Source organism: Garra rufa, chromosome 1 (assembly GCF_049309525.1).
Source record: "Garra rufa chromosome 1, GarRuf1.0, whole genome shotgun sequence".
Classification (NCBI taxonomy): domain Eukaryota; kingdom Metazoa; phylum Chordata; class Actinopteri; order Cypriniformes; family Cyprinidae; genus Garra; species Garra rufa.
The window spans coordinates 18,374,917-18,382,416 of record NC_133361.1 but is presented as its reverse complement, the minus strand read 5'-3'; the positions used below and the strand labels follow the sequence as shown (position 1 = coordinate 18,382,416).

Sequence of the window (7,500 nt, the reverse complement as noted above, 5' to 3'; positions counted from 1 at the left end):
ACACCTGCTTACAAAGAAATCACAGAAACTGATCCATTTGACAAGGGCTGAAACATTTGCTGTGGTATTCCTCACAGAAGAAGGTGTTTAACTTCAAAAACAGTCATTCAAAACGAATCATTTCCCCACACCACTCATATGCTAATGAGCTTCTGCTTGTAGTGTAATTAATCTTCATGATCTGTCAAGTGTTTATTGCTGTTTCATTTCAAAAGACGTGAAAATCTTTTGTTTATGCAAAGCCTACTACCGCTAGTATGTTGTTAGGTTGTTCTGACTGGTTGTTAGGGTGTTGCTAGAGTGTGCTGACTGGTTGCTAAGGTGTTCTGTTTGGTTGCTAGGATGATGGATGGATGATAAACAGATAAATGGTTGTCATGGCATTGCTTTACAGTTGCAAGGCTCGGTTGGTCTGTCTGTCTGTCTGTCTAGATAGATAGATAGATAGATAGATAGATAGATAGATAGATAGATAGATAGTTGCTAGGCTGTTGCTAGGGTGATCTGACTGGTAGTTAGACTGTTCTGACTGGTTGCTAGCATACTAGATGAATTGATGAATGGATGGATGGATGGATGGATGGTAGATAAACTGTTGTCATGGCATTGATATGCAGCTGCTAATGTGTTAAGACTGGTTGCTAGGGTACTCTGACTGGTTACTAGGTTGATAGGTGAATAGACGGATGGATGGATGGAATAATAAATGTTAGGGCTGTGCAATTAATCGAAATTCGGTTACGATTTTGATTTCTGCCTCAAACGATCATGAACATGCAGTAATCGAGATGAAACGATTATTGCGCCCCATTCTGCCCTTTTACCAGTGGTGCGCTTTTGCTCCTCCATAAAAGCCAAATTTCACATGCAAATCAGCTAAATCATGTAAGGTGGCTTTTATAAAATGGGACGTGATTGATTTATTAATGTTTCTTTGATGTTGTGTTTTTAATAGCACGTAAGAAAACTTGTGCTGTCCTAATGCGCTCAGAGACGGAGCGGAACACGGACATGAAAGTTATCTTTTAGCTCAAGGTGCGCACCTAAACGGTCAAATACACGGAAAAATATTTCAAAATGGTGATTATTCATGTAAACTCTTGTCAGTTATGTCTTAAATGAACATAAACAGTTGAGAATGAAAATCCGTGTGTAACAGTATAATGGATCCGTGTGGTTAAAGCGGCAACGCATAATATTCCTTTTGGCGTCTCTGTGCCTAATATGAATAAAACGTAAAAATACGTTTTATACAAGAAACATCACTCACTGCTCTTGAATGAAGGACGTTTTTAGTTTTAATAAGAAACAAAGCATGTTTAACTATTAGAGTGAAGACATTGTTTTATTTTACATTCAAATTCAATTTCTGTAGTATTGTTAGACTACTTTAGACTTGCATAAAAGCATTCAGTATTTTTAAAACACTGTTTTTTTATTTGTATCTTTTTCTCGCTGTATTGCTATCTTTAAATTAATCACTATGTAAAGTTTTGGAGCCTGTCATAATCGTTTAAATAATCGTGATTACAATATTGACCAAAATAATCGTGATTATGATTTTTGCCAAAATCGAGCAGCCCTAATAAATGTATTGACGGATAGATGGATAATAGGTTGCTAGGAAGATAGATGGATGGTAAATAGATAAATGGTTTTCCAGGTGTAGCTATTCTGGTGCTAAAGTATTCTGACTGGTTGCCAGGGCGTTGCTAGGGTACTCTGACTGATTGCTAGGATGATAGATGGATGGTAGATTGATAAATGGCTATCATGGTGTTGCTATTCTGAGGCTAAAGTGTTCTGATTGGTTGTCAGGGTGTTGCTAAGGTGGTCTGACTGGATGCTAGAATAATACATGTATAGACAGATAGATGGATAATAGATAGATAAATGGTTGTCAAGTAATTCATATTCTGGTTCTAAAGTATTCTGACCGGTTGCCAGTGCGTTGCTAGGGTACTCTGACTGGTTGCTAGGATGATAGATGGATAGATGGATGACAGATATATAAATGGTTGTCAAGTTGTTGCTGTTCTGATGCTAAAGTGTTTAGAATGGCTGCTCGGATGCTAGATGGATAGACGGGTGGTTGGATGTTGGGTGGATGGTTTGTAGGTAGATAAATGGTTGTCATGATATTGCCATGCAGTTGCTAATGGTTGTAAGGATGATAGATAGATAGATGGATGATTGATAGAAAGATAAATGGTTGTCATGGCATTGCTATTCTGTTGCTAAAGTGTTACTATCTATCATTCTAGCAACAAGTCAGAACACCTTAGCAACCAGTCAGAGCACCCTAGCAACACCTTGGCAACCGATGTCAAGGTGTTGCTCTTCTTGTGCTAAAGTGTTCTGACTGGTTGCTAAGGTGTTCTGACTTGTAGATAGATAGATAGATAGATAGATAGATAGATAGATAGATAGATAGATAGATAGATAGATAGATAGATAGATAGATAGATAGATAGATAGATAGATAGATGTCAAGGTGTTGCTATTCTGGTGCTAAAGTGGTCTGACTGGTTGCCAGAGTGTTGCTAGGGTGCTCTGACTGGTTGCTAAGGTGTTCTGACTTGTTGCTAGAATAGATAGATAGATAGATAGATAGATAGATAGATAGATAGATAGATAGATAGATAGATAGATAGATAGATAGATAGATAGATAGATAGATAGATAGATAGATAGATGGATGTCAATGTGTTGCTCTTCTGGTGCTGAAGTGTTCTGACTGGTTGCCAGGGTGTTGCTAGGGTTCTCTGACTGGTTGCTAAGGTGTTCTGACTTGTTGCATAGATAGATAGATAGATAGATAGATAGATAGATAGATAGATAGATAGATAGATAGATAGATAGATAGATAGATGTCAATGTGTTGCTCTTCTGGTGCTGAAGTGTTCTGACTGGTTGCCAGGGTGTTGCTAGGGTTCTCTGACTGGTTGCTAAGGTGTTCTGACTTGTTGCTTAGATAGATAGATAGATAGATAGATAGATAGATAGATAGATAGATAGATAGATAGATAGATAGATAGATAGATAGATAGATGGATAGATGGATAGATAGATGTCAATGTGTTGCTCTTCTGGTGCTAAAGTGGTCTGACTGGTTGCCAGGGTGTTGCTAGGGTTCTCTGACTGGTTGCTAAGGTGTTCTGACTTGTTGCTAAGATAGATAGATGATTGTCAATGTGTTGCTCTTCTGGTGCTAAAGTGGTCTGACTGGTTGCCAGGGTGTTGCTAAAGTGTTCTGACTGGTTGCTAGGGTGTTCTGACTGTTCCTAATGTGTTCTGACTGGTGCTAGAATAAAAGATGGATAGACAGATAAATGGATGATGGATAGATAAATCGTTGTCAAGGTGTTGCTAATCCAGTGCTGAAGTGTTCTGCCTGGTTGTTAGGGTGTTGCTAGGGTAATAGGTAGATTGAGGAATCATTCAAATGCTGCAGGATGACACACACACACTAGTGCAGAAGTGTGATCAGCAGTAGTGATGTTTGTCATGTTTGTGCTGCTATTGACTCAGGCGGGCTCACTACAGATGTATTATGGGCTCGGTCCCGTCCGGCCCAATGCGGGGTTAAATGTCTCGCTCAGAGGCGCAGTGCTGATGTCAGTGATTTCCCGCTTTATGGACGTGAAGCTGAGAAAGCTGCGTTTGCACTCCTCAAACGCCAATCCAGCGGCACCAATAAAACGACTCACGCTAGCGTGATATTAGCGAAAGTCGACGCCACGTTGGTTTCCATTCCCAATAAAGGCACAGGCTGTTGAACACGGCATAACCGCTGCTGTAATTTATGGCAGTCAGATGGTGGTCGTATCATTAGCGCTGCTAGTTAGCTCTGGGCTCCATTTGATTAGCAGTCACGGATCACATTTCTTTTAAAACTCTTCAGTGGCACAAATGAAGAATTCGGCGCGGAGTAATTGGCTTTAGTTCGTTTCGCGCACTCTGTTTTCAGTTCATTGTGATTTGCCCTCGAGTCTCGGTGACTGTAAAAGTCTCTCATAAGGAAAATGAAATGACATTAGAGCTCAGCAGAGCCATACGTTAACACACAACACTGACAGCTAATTCACCACAACACACAAGGTTATAGATATAGCAAACTAAATAGTGAGAAAAGATGCGATCCAGTCACACTTATCAGATAGTGAATCTCTACTATGGATGAATTTTGCGAGTACCACATATTAGCTTTCATGTAACAGAATGAAAGCACTTGAGTGAGCGATGCTGGAAGTGTAATTGAGCAGCCACACACACACACACACACACACTTGCAGGGGTTTCTTTGTCTTTACTGCTGTCTGTATCTAGACGTGCGGCTACCGTTCCATCAGAAGGAAGTTCAGGGACTGTCTTGGAGCTCTGCCGTTACACTCGACCCTTTAAATACTGCGGCTCCTCTCAGGGGTGTGTGTTCCCTCGTCTGCTGCTGAGATGCGCTTTATCAGGACTAAACGTCAGCATATGTTCAGCAGTTGGCTGTCAGCCTGCGCTCAGCATCACAGACAGCAATCTGCAGCCGCTCACATGCTCAGGAAAAGTGTTTCCATCACCCAAAAAGGAAGTTACGTTATCCTATCTACTCTTTACTTGTTTACATATAGTCCACAAGAGAAAATAATAGTTGAATTTATAAAAATGACCCCATTCAAAAGTTTACATACACTTGATTCTTAATACTGTGTTGTTGCATGAATGATCCACAGCTATTTTTTTTGTTTACCCTGCTGAAAAAACCAGCATATGCTGGTTTTTTCAGCAGGGTAGTGATAGTTGTTCATGAGTCCCTTGTTTGTCCTGAACTATTAAACTGCCCGTTTTATTTTTTCCACAAGTTCTTTGGTTTTTCAGCATTGTTGTGTGTTTGAACCTTTTCTAACAATGACTATATAATTTTGAGATCCATCTTTTCACACTGAGGACAACTGAGGGACTCATATGCAACTATTACAGAAGGTTCAAACACTCACTGATACTTCAGAAGGAAACACGATGCATCAAGAGCCAGGGGTGTAAACTTTTGGACAGAAAGATGTGTACATTTTTCTTATTTTGCATAAATATCATATTGTTTTCATTTTGCACTGCCCTTCAGAAGCTACAGAAGATACTTACATGTCTCCTAGAAGACAAAATAAGTAAAATTTACCCTGATCTTCAAATTCCAAAAGTTTTCACCCCAGCTCTTATTGCATCGTGTTTCCTTCAGGAGCATCAGTGAGCGTTTGAACCTTCTGTAATAGTTGCACATGAGTCTCTCTGTTGTCCTCAGTGTGAAAAGATGGATCTCAAAATCATACAGTCACTGTTGGAAAGGGTTCAAATACACAAAATTGCTGAAAAACTAAAAAAACAATGTTTAACTGTTCAGGACAAACAAGGGACTCATGAACAACTATCTTTAAAAAAAACACAGCTTTGTCATTTTTAGACATTCAACTATTGTTTTCTCTGTATGTAAGCGTTTTTAATGTGAAATGTCTTACTCGGGTTAGTATTAAATAAAAAAAAATAAATAACATGCATTTCTTATGATCCCTCTTATTTTGCTAAAATAACATTTTGCAGATTCTGGTAACTTTTGACCTCAACTTTATAATTTCTTACAATACGATTTATTATTTTACTGTTATATACTATTTATTCAAGCTAATACTAGTATATTGTTTATATATTACTGCCAGTTTTTGGTCATTGTCTGCGTTTGTTACCCTCAAGAGCAGCGTCTGCAGTCTACGTGTGTGTTGTGAAGTCACATGCAGGTGTGTTTTATTAAGATGTGTGTGTTTGGCGGTATTGTAAGGTGTATGTGCTCTGATGGAAGCCTTTGTGGCGCCAGATCCTTCATTCTTCTTTGTTGTTTGCAACCCAAACCTTCCCATGAGCCTCTAGTGATGAGTGTGAGGTAATGAGCTCAGAGAGTATCCGCTCTGGATCAGTCGCTCTGCTGCCGCGATCGCTCTCTGTGTGTTTGGCACTGCTGATGGAAACGTAGACGCTGAAGATCTTTTCAGATGACTTTGACGAATGAAGAACAGCACCGCTTGTAGAGATGAAGCACAACTTGGCTTTTATTAAAGGAGAAGAACAAATTTACTCACCCCCTTGTCATCCAGATGTTCATGTCTTTCTTTCTTCAGTTTTAAAGAAATTGTTTTTTGAGGAAGACGTTTTATATGGACTTCTATGGTGCCCATGAGTTTGAACTTCCAAAATGCAGTTTAAATGCAGCTTCAAAGGGCTCTAAACGATCCCAGCTGAGGAAGAAGGGTCTTATCTAGCAAAACAATTGGTTATTTTCTAAAAAAAAAAAAAAAAAAAAAATTACAGTTTAGATAATTTTTTAACACAAATGCTCATCTTGTCTAGCTTTGCTGGTACTCTTTGTATACCGGTTCATGTCAGTTTCTTCTCCAACTTCAAAACCGCTGTTTTACCTTTTTTTGTGAAGTGTGTTTGATCTTTGAATGTTTCTCTTTGTAAACATTGGGTCGGTGCTTCTGCAGCAATGTAGGACGATTTTGAAGTTGGAGAAAATGTGATGGGATTTTTTAGACATACCTTAACTGTCTTGACTCAAATACACAGAGTTCAAGCAGAGCTAGACAAGACGAGCATTTGTGATTAAAAAGTATATAAATTGTCAAATTTTTTAGAAAATAACCAATCGTTTCACTAGATAAGACCCTTCTTCCTCGGCTTGGATAATTTAGAGCAATTTGAAGCTGCATCTAAACTGCATTTTGGAAGTTCAAACTCAGGGGCACCATAGAAGCCCACTATATGGAGAAAAATCCTCAAATGTTTTCCTCAAAAAACACAATTTCTTTACGACTGAAGAAAGAAAGATGTGAAAATCTTGGAGTACAAGAGGGTGAGTAAATTATCTGTAAATTTTAGTTCTAGAAGTGAACTTCTCCTTTAAAGGACTTTTACATGTGTTTTTACCGTACATGTAAAAGTATGTACACATATAGATATAAATGTGAAATATCACACAAGTAGCTCTCATATACAGCATTAAAGTTATAAAATATAACGTTATGAGACCCTCAGCCAAAACTATTTGTTCTGGAACAAATTATAGCTTAATGAGACCAAAGACTGGCTGTTAGATTTACCCAAAACAAATTATATCTAATGTTTAATCACTATGGAGACATCAGAGACAAATTCTAGAAGATCTGGCCAAGTTAAGGCCGCTCTCGGCTCTCGTTTGTGAGCGTTCACATTTTAATATAATTATTGTAATTTTTATTAACAAACCGCATAATTGAAGACTAAACAAATACTGTATGTTCTCTAAAAAAACTTTTAAAACTACATTCCGTGACAAAAACTAGTATTATTTATAAAATTATAGTGAATTTGGGTGTGAAACACTGAAACAATTAACACTGGAATATCGCACTCCTTTAAGGTGAGACACTGCAGGTGAATAGGGTAAAAAAAAATAACTAATAGTCATCACCTTACTTAACC

At 38.3% G+C, this 7,500-nt stretch overlaps 1 pseudogene; it reads left to right on the top strand.

The window, feature by feature from the left end:
• Positions 1–7,500, top strand: part of LOC141294015 (RNA binding protein fox-1 homolog 3-like) — a 67,215-nt pseudogene that overhangs the window by 28,604 nt on the left and 31,111 nt on the right.